This window comes from Rana temporaria, chromosome 4, assembly GCF_905171775.1.
Source record: "Rana temporaria chromosome 4, aRanTem1.1, whole genome shotgun sequence".
Lineage (NCBI taxonomy): Eukaryota > Metazoa > Chordata > Amphibia > Anura > Ranidae > Rana > Rana temporaria.
Window position 1 is genome coordinate 307,674,025 of NC_053492.1, and position 16,685 is coordinate 307,690,709.

Consider the following 16,685-nt stretch of genomic DNA (forward strand, 5'->3'; position numbering starts at 1 on the left):
TGCAGTTCCAGTAAAAGGATGCTTGGATTGCCTGGACATGAACATGAGTAAATCAGAAACATTTGTAAGCAAAGGGAAAAAAAAATGCTACGCATGATTAATGGATCTCTTTTAATATACACTGTTTTCAAAGGACAGTTTGTTTGTAGAACTTGTAGTACATATAGCTCTGCCGCAGACAGCAATCCCAAAGGATGTGCACAGTTTTTTCCTACTACTTAATGCATCAGCTGTTTAAATTACACCAAGCACTCCATTGACAAAGGCAATTTTTTTTATTTATTTTTTTGGAATTTCCTTCTTTCGTATAAAACTGATAAAAGGATGTGGGCACAGCAGGAGTGGAAAATCCGAGGTGTATTACTTCCAAGTCTTCTGCATTCCTTTAAAAATGCTTTGACCCACACAGCAAATCTTCCACATCTGCTGAAAGCCGGGGAATGAGGCTGCACTTGGACTTGAATATGTTCGGCATTTCCACTAATAACTCCTTAATGAATGCGTATTATTTTTCTGTGTTCGTTTCATGTACAGGACTTTTCCTTTACGCTCATGTAATCACTGATGTTATTTTTTATAAACCCTAAAGCAAGCTGTCTTTAAGGAACAGTCAAACCAAGAGTAAGATTTATTGCCTGGCTGCCTCTATAATTTACACTAATGTTATAGATCTATCTCTAGAGAGTCTGTAGTAGTTTGTCTGCAGAAATTAGATTCATGATATATTAGCATTACATTTTAACAGAGGAAGGGAGGTTTGTTTTACAAGGAGATAGACAGTATTGCGCCAGAAGTGGTCAGTTGTGCCAAACATTAGTCGGGATCCCTAGAAATGTTGTATATTAAATGTAAAAGTCAGAAAATAGGCACTTTGGTTTGTTAAGATACATTTATGCCAGGTTTTGTATAAAATGATGTTAGTGGTGCTCTTTTCGGATGTGGCTGACCCGTAGTGAACTGTTTGAAACTTTTGGCGTCAAAGTAATTTTAATCGTAGATAGGCACCTATACGTAAAGAACTACGTTTTTTCATTGGCAAACATGCATAAATGGATTTGCGTCTTTTATTTTAATTTTGTGTTTTTAGATCACTTGTATTCATTTTGTTTGAATTTGTCACATGAAACACTGCAAACGGGATCTGTGTGAGGAACATTCCTTTAGGTACATGAACTCAGTCTTGTCTGTGTTATAACAGTGATTCATTCCAAGCTGCAAGCTGTTCCCAGAGACTTAAAGCTGAACTTCGGTAAAATAAAAAAATACTCTTGCAAGGAGTGTCTTAGGACTGCTATGCATAACATCTCCCGCTCTTTCCCGTAACAGGGAGAGGTGTTTTTCAGTTCATGGAGATAGCCAGGAACAGTGCTAATGGTGTCCATACCTTTATCAAAATTTAGCTGGTTTAGCAGGGACCGGCTGAATTTTTATCCAAATTTGAACACTGAGGTTGTATAGAAGATGATCTACCTGTCTGTACAACCACCCTGTCAGATTTTTCACACTCGACCAGCGCCACAGACTATTGCCTGCATTGCTAATCAGTGTATTCTGACGGCAGTGAAGTCAGTATCTTAGTGGGGGGGATTCCCACATCCACATTGAGTGTGTGGATGATAAAATCAAGTCAGTTTTTTTTGTTCATCCCACTAGTTGGGACACGGGGCCACACGATGAGACTGGAAGAGAAGCGGTTTAACCTTAAGCTGCATAGGGGATTTTTGCTGTCAGGACTGTAAGGATGTGGAACTCTCTTCCACAATCGGCGGTGTCTGCAGGAAGTATGGATAGTTTTAAAAGACTCTTAGTCAGGCATCTTAGCGAAAACAATATAATGGGATATGATTTTTCACACGTACACATACCTACACAGGTAGAACAGGATGGATTGTTGTCTTTATTCAACCTTACCAACTATGTAACTATGTAGTTGAATGAAAAAATCTGACTAATCTGTGGAACTTCTGCTTTAAGGCTCCTGTTTGTGAAATTGAGCTTTTGGGGAGGAGGGAGCAGATACCTGATTTTGACAGCTACCTGCTCCCACCTCTGTTCTGGTCGCCTTAGGCAATTGGAAGCTCTCCCTCACAAAGTCTTCTGGGACACATGACAGGTCCTAAAAAACTTTGGGACCAGTCATAGAGCATAGCACAGCTTGTGCATTACACAGTGGGTACCCAGCTGTGAAGCCACAAGTTGTCACAGCAGGGTGCCCATAATAGAGAGCCTGGCGCCGCCAAGGGAGGACACGGGGGAACACAGTGTAACACAGGGTTAGTGCACCGCTGGATCATGGGATAGCTGAGTGACTGTTTATCAAAAGTCAGCAGCTACACTTTTTGTAGCTGCTAACTTTTACTAAACAAAAATATGACTGGAACTCCGCTTTAATTGATAACAGTCCCAAGGCAGAGAGTACAGGAAGTTATAATTTCATACGATTTCTGGCTGGATGTACAGCTACTTTTTTCACTTGTTAAACAGATATATTAAAACAACCTCAAGGGTATATTTAAAGCAGAGGTCCGGTAAAAAAAAAAACACTGTACCTGCCGACTTTTAATAAGGACACTTACCTGTCCTTGTCGCCAGCGATGTTGGCCCCCGGCGAGGCCGATCCTCGATCCTGGCAGCTCCAGGCGCCGCCATCCACAGTAAGGGAAACAGGCAGTGAAGCCGTGCGGCTTCACTGCCCGTTTCCTACAGCGCAATGCGCGAGCAGCGCGGCGCTTTGTGAATGGGCCGGCTGCTTTCTGGGATACACACAGTTCCCAGAATGCAGCGCGCCCCATTCACAAGAAAAAAACAAGTGTAGGAGGAGGAAGAGAATCCACCGCGGAGGATGAAGAGGCAGATTCAGGACTTCCGCATAGCAACAGCTATTTCGAGTAAGTAAGACATTTTTTTTTTTTTTTTTCATTTTTGGAGGAACATTTTTTTTCAGGGTGGAACTCCACTTTAAGAGCAAAAGGGAGTAAATACGAGAAATGTATTGTTAGAGTTTACACACACTAAAATGAATCTCAATAATATGTGTATAATTGCATTGCAAATTTACTTTGATTTCTTAAAGCTTTTACCTTTTCTCATTGGCTGTACAGGAAGTTACATAGTACTCTACCACAGTTTTTTTTCTATCATTTTTATATAGATTATTTATGCTACTTTTTTTTGACGTGACCCATAGTATTTAAAGGGTTTGTTACCCCAACACTTCATATTCCTGATGTATGCCTGCTGTATCATGAACTTTCATGAGAAAGTATCCTTTTCTCTTTCTATTGCTTCCTTTATGTGAAATCCCTGGGGTTCCTGCCAGTCCTTCTGCTTTCGTATAAAAAAATTACCACACAGGAGAGCACACAGTGGTCAGTTCTCTAAGGGCTCATGTATACGCAGACTAGTTAGACCACCGGCCGCAATTTTGCCACGTTTTGCAGCCAGCGGTCAAAACGTTCCTATCCTCTACACGATTCAGGAGAGGGAGGTTGAACCTCCCCTAACCACAGCCGCTTCTAGACTCTTCTAAAAGCCTATGTGTACATAGGTTTTTATGGAATTGAGTTTAAGAGCTTTGGCAACCACTGGAACCCCAAGAGATGTAATAATACACAAGAGATGTAATAAAGCCCATCATACTTTACTCCTAAATGAAATATCCCTTTTAGTTGGACTGTCCATTTGAAAAGGCCAAAAGTGGACATGTACTGATGCTGATAAACATTACAAGGATGTTATTCACATTACAGAGAAGATACAGTGTCAGATAAGGCCTTAAGAGCGTTTATCCAAAGATCCCAGATTTTGCTGTATTTACAGTTGAACTCCACCCAGTAAGAATACAGTGTTATTACCAATGTGCTTTTTTTACTTTGTGAAAATATTCTATATTCCATACATTTTTAAAGTCAGTTTTTACACTTGTTTACACTTGTTCTTCCATACCCAAACATGCCCCCCTTGTCTTAATTTTTTTGTTTTTTCTTGGTTTGTGCTACCTTATGGAGAAATGCCTCTCGGTTACATTTCCTCCTCAGTGTAGTTTACAGAAAAAGAGTGGTGACCTGCTTCTGTGGGTGGGTATGAGCTTCACAGCACCCAGTCACCACCCACCCACAGCTGTTCTTGTTTGCACAGCACTGTCCCTCAAGGCCCATCTGAACGCTACGTGGCATCTCCATGAGTGCATTTCCACGATAACTATAGTTCAGATTATTCCCTAGGAAACATGTCTGATGGGATGAACACAACCCACCTGGATTTTTCATCCAGCACCCGGGCACAGTTCACGTTACAAAAGACAATGACAATGTCACAAGAAAGAAAATAAGGAATACACTGGAAAGTAGAGCATTCAGTGGAAAAATGTAAAAGGAAGGAGGTCACTTGGCATCAACATTAAAATGACAATGGATAATAAAATTACAAAAACTCACAGCAATCAGTAAGTAAACCACAATATGTCGAAAAAGTTAGGAGACAAGTCCCACAACCATATATAGGAAACAGAAACAATAACTCCTAACTGCAGTCGGGACAGTGGGCAAGCTAAGGGCATCAAGGAAGAGACAGCTGTTGTTGTAGGTTAGTCACATATAAAATATATCCGATGAGCCTTCCCAGATAGCAAGCAAGTGTGCTGATTTGCTAATCTATTGCTACACTTCCAAGGGCTTCACAAGTTTGTTGCACAATTGCAGCAAGTCTGCGTTGTATGATACCAGATCATTTTTTTTTAAAACATTCTGCAAATCTGCTGCAAGTTCTGGTTCAGTTATGTTGTGCAATAGTCATCCCACCACAGGGGGGAGACTTGCAGAGCTCTTGCTGAAGACTCACCACTACAATTTTGCTCTTGCTAATTTGCTAAACACTTGCTACGCAAATTTACCACAAATTGGAAAAGGGTCAACTGAAACTTGTGTTTCAACTGCTCTGCAAGTGTACAACTTGCCAGTGAAAATGTGCAGAAAGTCAACAGACTTACAATTCAACACTGCCACAAATTTGTGGCAAGTCATCCTTGTTGTCTAGCTCAGTAAAGCGGGTACACTAAGGACCCAAACAAGCAAAGAAAAAATAAGGGTGGGGGTAGGTGTGGCCTTACAGAAAGAGAGAGTTCAACCTTACAGATAGAGAGTTGAATAATAGGCTGGTACAGTTTAATCAAGCATCAAGGGAGAAGCAATGATTCATCAAAGTGAGGTGGTAAGTAAGAACGTTCCCAGGGTTGTAAAAATGTTTTTATGTGCACGAGGAGGGAGCAGTAAGGGTCCTAAGTGGGCAAGATCCTGGAGTGTTGCTGTAACAAGAAAACCGGGCTAGAAGTATTTCATTGGTGAATGCAATAGACAGAACAGTTGGGGTTACCTATTGTGGTGTAATAGTTTTGCTAGCCAAGAAAACCAGCTCCTGCAGTAATGTTTGTGTATAACTGGACAACTTGAGGTCAGATGGAGCTGGACAGTCAGTGCTATCATGTACAAATGAAGCTATCTGCTAGCAGAATGTCTTAATGGCAAACATTTATTCCTGTTTTTATCTGATAAAACATGAATTCTGGGAAGGCATAATTATGCATGCATTCAGGCCAGCAGATGTATTCTCAGTAGAGACGTGAAGTGTTAATTAAGAAAAATAAGAATAATAAAGTGTTCTTTCCTCGTTTGTTTTGTGAGTATTGATGCCCAGAAAGAGTCTGGAACACATGACCAGGTAAGCAAACAAACGCTCTCCAAGCAGTTCTAAAAATATACTCCATTGTCTTGCATTTAGCAGCTTGACGATCATGCCTCTCGCATAGGTTGCAGCCTGACAATCATTTGACACATTGGTGCCCCGTGTGCAGTCAGAGTTCTAGTAATACTTTGATATTTCTTCTCCCCCCGCAGTCATGTACAAAGAGCAGGTCTGTTAAGATCATGAAATTGTGGTAGATGATTAATCTTTTGGGCAGGATCCCAAGTTACTTACTCACTAAAACACAAATGATTCCCCAGATCTATCTGAGATACATTTTCTGCCGTCCTTTAAGGATTCTGCATTGCTGCACTATATTGTGTATATCAAATCAAGCAGCAGATGGAAGGGTGAAGGGTGTATTTGATAGGCTCTCATACATGTGCAAGTCTGATCTCGTTCTTCGTTTCAAGCCACTTCCTGGGGTTTTCTCAGGTAATGGCAGAGATTCAAAATACTGTACTTCAGCATTTTTCCTTGATGTGAAAGAGGAAGAGCCAGTGAGCAACATTCAGCATTTTGCCAAACCCTTTACATTTCCATAATTTCTGTGTATGCCCTATGATTGTTGGGTTTTGTTGTTTATAATAAGACTGACATATATTTTTTTAAGAAGAACCATAATAAATCAGCATCTATGGTCTGTATAAAGTGCAGAGGTTTCTGTGTGTAGTGGGAGCTCCATTATGGAAGTTCACACTTAGTAAGGGACACCAAGATTTGGAGGCCTCCAATTTTGGTCTGTAACTCCTTCGATTAGACACAATAAAAAAGCAGTTAAAAAACACTAGTGCCAGCACCCTTTTGTGGTGATGAGTTACATGTTCAGTGTATCAGTTTGAATGGTGTATCATTTGTGGTATAAATCTTCCAAAAATTGTTTAAAATACACAATATTTATTGCAGGATATTATGCGTATATCATGCATTTAGAATTGCCGAAATATGTCATGGGTTTTGTAGTATGTATTTCTGTGTTTAAAACTTCGTATGAGTATGCAGCTAAAGAGTAGATACAATTTTCTTTGACACAAATATATAAATAATCCTACACAGAACGATACATCTCTTGTTTTATCAATCACACTGTTATGGTATATGGCCTTATTGTTGAATTAACTTATACCAGTAAAACATATTTGTCCTCATTCAATAAAGGGTTCTATTTCTTTAGTGCGGAAGCCTATAGAAACCAAAATAATCCATAATTTACTAGGCTGATTTTAGAAGAAGAAATTATTACAATAGTAAAGCCCCGTACACATGATTGGAATTTCCGATGGAAAAAGTCAGACAGACTTTTTCCAGCAGAAATTCCGACCGTGTGTATGCCCCATCTGACTTTTTTTCTGAAGAATTCCATTGGAGTTTAGATAGAGAACATGTTCTCTTTTATGCCAATGGAATGCCATCACCTGATGATGTCCTTGGGATGAAACGCGTTGAGAGGACCCCACTGTTGCTACTACTTTGCACAAAGCGTTTGTACATCCATCTAAATGTAAGTGTTCTTGCTACATTACATTTTCAACGTTCAACACAGAGTTACGCTATGTGGATGTTTTTTTCTTCCTAATCTATGGTACACACCCTTCCATACACATCCGGGATTTTTTTTTAGGCCATCATGTCCTGTGAGACCATCGGGCAACCAGCAATCTTCGTCTGTGGTATACTCCATTCCTCTGCCGTTTGGTCACTTTTTCTACAGCCATTGGAGACACATACAGGATTGCCTAGGTTCCATTGTGGTTTTACCACACAAAGCTCTGTTTGACCCATCTGAACGTAGGTTCTCCTGGGTTCAAACTCTCTGGTAAGCCCCTTACCTATCGGTGGTGGTTTCTCTTTACTTTAATTCATTTCAACGCTCCTTCAACTCTAGCACCTCTTTGAAGTTATCACCAGGCTTTGGAATTCACCAACTACAGAACACCTCCCCATTTCTTATGGCGATGAAAAGAGTGGGAGTTGTTGTCGCTGATTTTTTTTTTTTTGTTTGTTTTGTTGTAGTGTGAAAATGCTTCTCCTCTATGGATACAGTATGGTGAGTGAGTGTTGTCGCCCTAGTGCAGGATGCGTATTTTTGGAGTGTAGGTTTTATCAATGTGAGTGGTTTTAAGATTTTTTTTTTTTTTTTTATGTGAACTGTTGACCATCATGGAGTCTCTTTTTCTGTCTATTCTGAGTAGCATTTGAATCAATTGGAAGTGGTTACTTGAGAAGTTACTTGACGTGCTGGAAGCTGTGGCTTGATGCAGAACTGTGTATGACCTCCAGTAGCTTAGGAGGTCCGTCTGAATAGGTGACAGTACACCCTTTGTGCACTGGTGGCGTGGTCACAAGGAAGAGGATCCATAAAATAATGCATCGGGAGTTGTGTTGCACATTTAATATTATTTACTGTATGTGTACATTTTTGTACTGTCCCTAACACAGTACCTGGTTTGGTTAAATATTGGCACTTTGAACATTATCCAGGAAAAGTTTATTTCACCTATAAATTATGTGGTTGTTTTACATATGATATGTATTGCACCGTTTATGTTATATAACTGGGATTATTTTATATGATTACATTTATTCAATGTAGAGAGTCGCTCTATTTAATGTTTAGGTGTATTATTTTGATAGTGTGTGAATCACATTTGTGCCCGCAGGCTTTGAGTTCAGGGGAAAGAATTTACACATCAGCACAAGCATTTTTACATCAGAAACATAAAAGTGACACTAAACGAAATTCGTATTCTCCAAAAATAATCCATACAGTTCCACTACTTAATGGCCTGTAATCCATTTTTTATTTAATTCGTAGTCATTACTGTTACTTTTGTATGTTTGGAATGAGCAGTGCATGTTAGCTGCAGTCATGTGGACTGCACTATACACATTAAACATCCCATAGTCCTTAGTAGAGGGTGGCTACGTTCCTACATACAGTGGGATTGTAGAAAAAAATTGTAGCCACCCTCTAACAGGAAGTCAGACCACCGTACCAAAAGATAAAAAAAGGTATTTGGAGATCTGGAGTCAGCTGGGAGCAATAGATGGTGCTCTTTTGAGTATTTAAACAAGAGTTTAGTGTGACTTTAAACCTTGTAAAAAAGACTTGACATCAGACAACAGCACAACGAGGCACAGATAGACCACTGCTCAGTTGTTATGCCATGACATGCTTTTACCCATGAAGGACAGGCTCAAATCAGGACCGTGGTCATCAGAGATTGTCAAACATGGCACAAGCTAATGTTGCAACCTCAGTTCAGTAGAGCAAAATTACACAGTCCAGTTCAAAGGAGGTGAGAGCAGCGAGAAGGAAGGTTGATTAAAGGCCTCATCTCCTGTGGCTGTTTAAACTAATTTGATTATTAATGAAACAAATGAATTTAATTTTATATTGGAAGAGCTAAGGATGTGGACCATTACAGGATATATCACTGTACGTTTGCATACTTCATAGACTCTATGTCAGTGCGCAAGAAAGCTTGTATATATGCTGGAATCTATTTTGATTTGTTCATGCTTACAAATACATTATTGCATGGTGGCTTTATTGCATTGTATGACACAATTATGTTTTGTGTTTATTGAGTAATTGCTTCTCTTTTATCATGGTGAGGTGACTTTTCACACTGGCTTAACTGAAGGTTGTCAAGCAAAATTACATTTGATAGTTTTCTTTTATGGTATTGCTGAATTGATACGCATTTAAGAACATGGGTGCTGAACCTGTAGCCCTCCAGATGTTGCCAAACTACAATTCCCATCATACCTTTGCCTTTGGGAGTCATGCTTGTAATTATCAGCTTTGCAATGCCTAATGCCTAGTAGTTCCCCAACAGCTGGAGGGCCACAAGTTAAACACATGTGCTTTATATTAGAAGATACTGCTCTTGCAGTAACTACCACATATTATATTTTTATTATACTTTATATTATCCTTACAAATTAAAATGTTTGTTTTAACAAACCAACTTGAAATGCAGTTTTTGTAATGGCCCTTTAGCAGCCATTGGAGGACACAACGTCATGCATGCTTGCTAAGCAGTGTGAAAATGTAACATTTTCACACCATGTTTTTTTTCAGGCATCATCCAGGGTCAAAATAGAATTCCTGGACTAAGATTATGCCCCAAAATTTACAGGACTATGTCAGTCCCAAGTCCCATGCAAGTTGCCTTTATGATCTGAGCGGTGCACACAAGTCATACACAGCTCACCACCCTGCCTTTCACTTGCAGTTTGTGTGGGTGATGAGTGGACAGAGGAGACTTCTACTCATGGCACACTACTGACATCATTTCCACAGATAGCGCATATCAGCATAAGGCTAGACATACAGTACATGTCAAGATTTCTCTCATTCAGCCTTGTGGGCTGAACAAGATAAATCTATCGACTCCTCTGTCCACGCTAAACAAAATGGTTAGAGGTACCCCCCTGCCTGCCGTTGTATTTTAAACACTTGTAGCCGCCACAGCTGTCTGAATACCTAAACAATGACTGCATCTGATAGGTCAAAATGTTTTCATCTGGCAATTGAGTTGGGTGGTGCTGACAGGGCCACCTATGACTTAAATTTCAGCCGATTCAGCAGAAGCATAATACTGCAAAAATGACCCTTTCAAAGTCTGAATTTCTGTTGTTTTTAAACTAGCGTGAATACCTTCTACTTGAATCCCAGTAATTATCTTAATATATGTAGAATATATAGCATATATATATATATATATATATATATATATATATATACACAGTATATATATATATGGAAAGATATTGGTTATTGTTATACTCTAACGTGCCATATCCCTAATAGCGAGAAATCCGAGAAATCCCCTGGGACTTTGTAGGCACTGAATGGTATTACAATAAAGTATTTAAAAAAAAAATAATTAAAATTGAAAGCATGGAATAAACATGAACAAATCAACTGGAGATACATCATGACAGTAATACATGACAGTACAGATTGATAGCCTTCACCCAACTCATTTCAGAGTTTTTTAACATCTCCTTCATCAGAGATAATGAAGTATTAATTGTCTATGAATGCAAACACAAACAATCAGTCAAAGTTCATTTATATAATGGCTAATGGAAGATCTCCAACTCACATTTGTTCCAGTCATATACATGTACCGGTATGTATTAAAAACAAAGCAAAAACACTGTCTCAAAGAGTCTCCTATAGTTTCACCCACTAATGCAGTTGTTACAGATTGTAGGTATACACAAGAAGCCAGTTGTTGCAAAGGGCCTAAACCAATAATGGCCCAGTTGGGATTTGTTCATGTTTATTCCATGTTTTTTTCGATTTTAATTATTTTTTTATTCAATATATTTTATTTTTATATTTTAAATACTGTATTGTAATATATATATTAAAGTTTGGGGTTGTTTAGCTCATTGTAGAGCTCACCAGTGAGTAGAGTCCTCCCAAGTTATGCTATTTAGGGCTCTTATTAAAGAGAAAGAAAATGTCCAACAACACAGACCGTTACCCATGGGGGGTGGGGTTTCCAGTAGCAACACAAAATGACACGTCAAGTCAGATTCAGCCTCCTGGCCTTGTAACACAGCGTTCCTGTCTTCCTGTATGAATGTTGTACCTCGTTCAGCTCTTTCCTCACAGCTTCCCTGCTGCTCAGGCTGGGCCCCCTGTCTGTTCTATCACAGACTGCACCATGCAGTCATGCACACACTTGTGGCTGCTCCCTTGCATCCACATAGACTCCTTGGGAGGGTGGAGCCCAGATCCCTGGTCTTGACTCTCCAAAAAGTCCCACACATACTTGTATAATTAGTGTGCTGGCAGTTCCCAAAACCTGGTCCCAGGATTGGAGATTTACATAGTTACATAGTTAGTCTGGTTGAGTAAAGACACAAGTCCATCTAGTTCAGTGTTTCTCAATTCCAGTCCTCAGGCCCCCCCCAACAGGTCAGGTTTTTTAGGATTTCCCTCAGATGAAAAGGCTGTGGTGATTACTAAGGCAGTGAAACTGATCAAATCACCTGTGCAAAATAATGGAAATCCTGAAAACCTGACCTGTTGGGGGGGCCTGAGGACTGGAATTGAGAAACACTGATCTAGTTCAACCTATAAAAGGGAAAAAAACACTCCTCCCGCCCAGATCACTGCGAAATCCCTGGGCTCAAGGTCCCTCAGGGGAAAGTGAAATCACAGTTTCTTCTTTTGTGGTGATGGTTTGGGGGAAGGTCCTTCATGAAGACATTGTTTGATAACTTTGATATGAAGGAGCTCAAGTGGCCCGAAAAGTGATTAGACTTAAATTCTACAGAATGTCACTGGAATGTCGATTATGAGCCAGGTTGAATTGTCCAACATTAGAACCTGACCTCACAAATGCTCTTTTGGTTGATTGGGCACAAATCATCACAGGCGCCCCAATCTTCTTGAAAGTCTTCCCAGAAGAATGAAGCCTGTCCAACAAGATCATATAGGTGTGGTGTTCAAGTATCCACAAACTTTTGGCCTAGATTTAAATTATCATACATGTTATTCGGAATACACAAAGAAATGGTTTTAAAAGTGCCAGGGTTTTCTGTGACATTACTGAGATTTAATAACATGATTGAGAGTGATCATTACAAATTATTTAAAGACCATCCCTAAACTAATTTCTCTAAATGTGATTTAGAATTGCAGCACATGTTTTTATTGACTATCTACACTTGAGTTGAGATGCATAAGGATCTACCGTGCCTCCTTTGAAAATAGACATCTGGGTAATAATAAAAGTTTAATGTTTGGTTGGCAACTCAGCCTATCATGGATTTATGTAAAATAGTCAGTAATCCTTAGTAACACTTTCCGTTATATGAAGTGTAAAGTTTAAAAAAAGCTCAAACTCGTTTTCTGTTAAAAATTATTACATGAAATATTAACTTTTACGCCTACTTCTTGCTCACTGCTTTATTAACATTTGAAAATGGAAAATCCATTTTCATGGCTGCAATCCAGTTGGCCTAATGTCTTTACAAAATGCCACTTTTAAGAAATAATAAAAACAGAAGGTAGAGGGAAGAAAAGTTATCCACATTTTAATAATGAAATAGTACAGCTGACTGAAGCATGTTTATAACTTACTGCTTACTGCTTTCTGATTGGTTACAGAGACAGGTAAGTTAAAAATGTGCTGGTTTGATTGTTAGGTTTACTTCTGAGGTGAAAAATAGTCATTCATATTGTGCCTAGTGAATATATAAATTCCTGGATTATTTTATAGAACCCTGATGACTGAAACACAACTGTTTATTCCATTGTGAATATTTGTTTGTGTGTGCATGAGGCTATTTAATGTACATAATGATGATGTCTCATATTGTTTAAGTACACCATCAACACACACCATTTGTGGCTGTCAAGTTGCCAAGCCAATTCATTTTAGCCACCCAATCTACTAGATGCTTTTTAGCTTTCAGATGTAAAACCTATTAGAGTTCAGTTTAATGGGAAGGTAAAGCCTTAATTGGACATAAATAGATTTAACAGTCCTGGTGTTTATCATCTTTCACTGGTTATACAATCTAATTTTTTTTGTAGCAGAAAGGTTTTGCTTATTACTAATCATATATATATATATATATATATATATATATATATATATATATATTCCTAGGAAATTTTAAACGGTAAATAGAAGTAATGCACACCTCAGCAGTAATGTACAAAGTGATTAAGAGTATTTTCAAATACTTGATATTTAATTAATATATTGGTGGTATTATTATTACTTCTATTTTTATTATTATTATTATTATTATTATTATTATTATTAAATATTCAATCATTATCAAATACATTTTTGCATAACAAGCCTCTTGAATGAGAAAAGGTTTACTTTAAGGGCCTATTTGCAAAACATTTTCCCAAAGAATACCAGAAATGTCTACTTATACAATATATTACAGTGAATACATTTATGTGGTCTTTGAAATACATTATTTGTATTACATTTTCAAAGAGTGAGTCTCCCCAAAAGTTTCTGTTTTGGGTAGATGCCAGAAATTTAACACACCTGACAGTACCTTATCATTCTCTGTAACTTTGGTGTGCTCCATATGCTTTAGTTCCATATTCTGTAAACTCTGCATTATGAATGGCTCCCATTACCCCTTTCCTATATTATAAAGAATCTATCGTATTTATCTGTGTATAACACGCACATGTGTATAACACGCACCCTAACTTTAAGAGGGAAGTTTCATGAAAAAAACTTTCCACAGCCCCCTGCGTATAACACGCAGGCACAGTTTAGTTTAAAAAAGTGAGTGTTATACGCCAATAAATACAATAATAAGTAGTGCTGGAAGATGCAAGGTTAGATGAAAACACCTAATAATCCCAGTGCATAGAAATGAAATCTGGAATTATGGAATTGAGATTTCTTTGAGGTTTGCTAGGGTGATTTCTCCATTAGTGCACATAGACCAATCAGGTTTCATCCCCAATAGGCAGATCACAGATAACATCAGGCTTGTTACCAACATTATCCAGGATGCAAATCTCCATGCACGCCAAACATGTCTTCTTAGCCTTGATATTCACAAGGCGTTCGACAGCGTCAGCTGGACATACCTAAATTATTTACTACCCAGATTCGGAATCTCTGGAGCATTTTTGCAGGGGTTTAACGCTCTTTATAGCTCCCCACAAACACGCATCCGTTTACCTGGTATCAATTCTGACTTCTTCCCCCTGGGCAGAGGAACTAGACAGGGCTGCCCATTATCCCCACTCCTCTTCGCCCTAGCTATGGAGCCACTTGCCCAGGCTATTAGAGCCAACCCAGACATAAAGGGCTATGCTAAAGAGCATCAGGAATATAAAATTAGTCTGTATGCTGACAATGCACTGATATATATTACAAATCCCCATACCTCCTTACCCGTGCTGCTTAAAGTTCTAGAACTCTTCCACAAAGTATCCGGACTCAAAATCAATCTAAGCAAGTGCTCCGCTCTACCTATCAACATCCCCCCAGACTCACTCACTCTTCTCCAAACCAACTTCCCCTTCACATGGATCTCATCCTCAATCAAATATTTAGGTGTCAACATCACCCCACTTCATAATGGTCTATTTAAGGCCAACTACACCCCCTTGTTCGCACGCATTACCACCCTCCTGAATGCCTGGTCCAACTATCATATTTAATTTTTGGGCAGAGTTTGTGCAATTAAGATGAATATACTCCCCAAATTATTATATTATTTTCGTACCATACCAATTAATGTCCCTAAATCTAAACTCGAGGCACTACAGAGGATCATTAACAAATTTATATGGGCAGACAAGAAACCGAGATACAGCTACGCTTTGCAATATAGATCTCAACCCAAGGGTGGTTTGGGTCTTCCCAACTTATGGAAATATTTCCTAGCCGCACGTCTCTCCCAAATATCCCAATGGTTCTCCCCAAATAAAAATATCCCTTGGATGAGCTTTGAGACCTCATCTATACAACCGTTGCACCTACAGGGGATTCTTTGGTCCAAATATATTCTTTACCGAGACCTCATTAAACGCAATGTTATAGTAGCTCATGCCTTCAAACTCTGGCAAACTTCCAGAGACTTTTTTTCTCTAGCTTCAGAAGTCTCCCCACTCACATAATTTTTAGGTGACCCTAGATTACCCCTTGCATATACAAACAGTCATCTGTTTTCTGCCTGGATTGATCGGGGACTAACATCTCTGGGTTCGCTGCAGTCCAGGTGGACCTTTAGATCTTTTGATTCCTTCCAAAAGGACTATAACTTCCCCTCTTCAGAATTTGAAAGATATCTGCTGATCAAATCTTTTTTTCGCTCGCACTTCTCACTTTCCACAAATCCTAATATCACGATATTCGAGAGAATATGCAAATCTACATCCAGAGACAAAGGCATGATCTCTAAACTCTATAATTTCCTTAATGACTTCTCTGCCCCAGAAAAATCACATCCCATGATCCAATGGGAAACAGAATTAGATATCACCCTCTCGCCTGACACATGGCACTCCATGTCGGAAAACCTCCGTAAAAGCAATAAAGCGGTATCTTGTAGGCCGGGTACACACGAACAAACATGTACGGTGAAAGCGGTCCGTCAGACCGTTTTCACCGTACATGTCTGCCAGAGGGCTTCTGTACGATGGTTGTACACACCATCGTACAGAAGTCCGCGCGTAAACAATACGCGGGGCGTGTCCGCGTCGTCGCCGCGACGATGACGCGGCGATGACGCGGAGACGTGGGCGGGCCTGCCATTTAAAGGCTTCCACGCATGCGTCGAAGTCATTCGACGCATGCGAGGGACGGCGGGCGCCTGGACATGTACGGTAGGTCTGTACTGACGACCGTACATGTCCGAGCGGGCAGGATTCCAGCGGACGGTTTTAAAACACGTCCAGGAATATTTGCCCGCTGGGAAAAGGCCCGGCGGGCAAATGTTTGCTGGAATTCGGCCCGCTCGCGCCCACACACGACCGAACATGTATGCTGAAACTGGCCCGCGGACCAGTTTCAGCATACATGTTTGGTCGTGTGTACGGGGCCTTAGAGAAAAACCTACAAAGCTATTTACAAGGTGGTACTTCACACCATCAAAAATCCATACCTTCTACCCATCAGTCTCCCCTAATTGCTTCAGGGGCTGCCAGACAGACGGTACTTTACTCCACACATTCTGGAGCTGCCCACGTCTCTCACAAATCTGGCTAGAAGCAGCCCACAGACTCGAAGCCTCTTCCAAACACAAGATTGCCCTCACACCACAAATCTGCCTCCTATACGGTAATGCCCCAAACATCCCACCCCCATGCACCAGACTCCTTCACTCTCTCTGTAGCTCGGTGCAATGGATGATAGCACTTAACTGGAGGTCTGAGGAATTAATATGGTCACAGGTTCTTGATAGAATGGAGCTATTGAGACTTT

At 39.8% G+C, this 16,685-nt stretch overlaps 1 protein-coding gene across 1 annotated transcript in view; it reads left to right on the forward strand.

Moving 5' to 3' along the window:
• The window catches only part of HIVEP2 (HIVEP zinc finger 2), a 300,890-nt gene that overhangs the window by 150,213 nt on the left and 133,992 nt on the right, over positions 1-16,685 (forward strand). The gene's annotated exons all lie outside the window — the stretch shown is intronic.